Genomic DNA, 1,770 nt, shown 5'->3' on the forward strand with positions numbered 1-1,770 from the left:
TACAAAATACAATTAATACCACTAAAATGTTAAAAAATTTTAAAACGGAAAATATTTTGGTATAAGTATATTTACCACAATTAAGTATGAGATAAATGAGTAAGGGTAATGACTAGATCTTCTACTGACATGAAAAAGATATTTATCTCAACAAGTTTCAAAACCTAAATGAAGTGTACTAATTTCTTGAAAGACACAAATTATAAAATCTCACTTGTGAACAAATAAATAGGCTGCCCACAGCTGCCGTCTTCCTCTGGACTGTGTTGTGGCGCTCACCTGCACTGGCCTTAACCTCAGAGCAACCATAATGGAAGGCCTGGATGACGGCCTCCATTTCCACTCCGAAGAGGACCGCGGACCTAAAGCAATAAATGTAGATCTTCAAAGTGATGCTTCTCTTCAAGTGGACATTTCTGATGCTCTTAGTGAGAGGGATAAACTAAAATTCACTGTTCTCACAAAGAGTTCATTGCCAAATTTTAAGCAAAATGAGTTTTCTGTTGTTCCACAACACTAGGAATTTATCTGGCTTCACAATTCCTTCCATTGAAAATGAAGACTATCCAGGTTACACTATCCTACCAGCACCACCAAGACCTGATTTTGATGCTTCAAGAGAAAAACTACAGAAGCTTGGGGAAAGAAAATGGTCGATGACAAAGGAAAAGTTTTCAAAGACAAAAGAGGAACTAGAAGCTGAATACATGGCAATAGTCCAGGAGACAGTTGCAATGCATGAAATATTGTTATGTCCTGTGGCAGCACACCCTATTTTGAGAAAAGATTTAAATTTCCATAACTTCTTGGAATATAATCAAGATTTGAGCGTCTGAGGAAAAAATAAAAAAGAAACTTGAAGATTTCTTTAAAAACATTAAATCAGCAGATGGCATAATTGTTCCTGGAGTAAAGGATGTAGACCATTTCTTTGAGCATGAACAAATGTTCCTTTTAGAATATCATAAGAGAGTTAAGAATGCATGTGCTAAATCTGGTAGGATGACAAGATCACACAAAAATGCTGCAGATGATTACAATAGAATCGATTCTTCATTATATGGTTTAGGAACTCAGGATTCTACAGATACATGCAAATTTTTTCTCAAAGCTTCAGAACTGTTCGATAAACCAAGAAAAATAGAAGCACGAGTGTCTGCTGATGAATACCTCAAACTTAATGGTCGTTTAAAATATTAAGAGAATCTCAGTCTGCTAAGGATCTCCTGTATAGAAGATCTAGGTTTCTGGTGGATTATGAAAATGCTAATAAAGGAGTGGATAAAGCAGGAGCAAAAAATAAAGATGTTCTGCAGGCTGAAACTTCCCAACAATTATGTTGTCAGAAATTTGAAAAAATATCTGAGTCTGCAAAACAAGAATTTACAGATTTTAAGACAAGAAGACTTGCTGTGTTCAGAAAAAGTGTAACTGGCAGAATTAGAACTGAAGCATGTGAAGGGCAACCTACAGTTGCTGCAGAACTGTCTGGCAGTGTTAAGTGGAGACACATAGTTCACACTTCACCTTGTTTTTTGTTTTCTTAATGATGTTAGGCGTTTACTGCTCAATGAAAACAAGAAAGAAAACCGGCTGACAAAGTGCATATACTCTCCTTTTCTCTGATCAGTGGAGCGGTGCGTCCACAGGTGACCCCAGCTGTGTGGGGCGTCCTGTGCCTGAGTGTTCCCCAGACATCTGTAAACCATTGTGCACTTCCTGTTCAAAAGTCCAAAGTGTGGTCTTTTTTTAAGTAGCCTTTATAACCAT

The 1,770-nt window shown here is 37.1% G+C and overlaps 1 pseudogene; it reads left to right on the forward strand.

The window, feature by feature from the left end:
* The first annotated feature begins 656 nt into the window (after window positions 1-656).
* Window positions 657-1,515, forward strand: LOC135229094 (sorting nexin-6-like; annotated as a pseudogene).
* The last annotated feature ends 255 nt before the right edge of the window (window positions 1,516-1,770 follow it).

The sequence above is a fragment of the Loxodonta africana genome, chromosome Y, assembly GCF_030014295.1.
Source record: "Loxodonta africana isolate mLoxAfr1 chromosome Y, mLoxAfr1.hap2, whole genome shotgun sequence".
NCBI classification, from domain to species: Eukaryota; Metazoa; Chordata; class Mammalia; order Proboscidea; family Elephantidae; genus Loxodonta; species Loxodonta africana.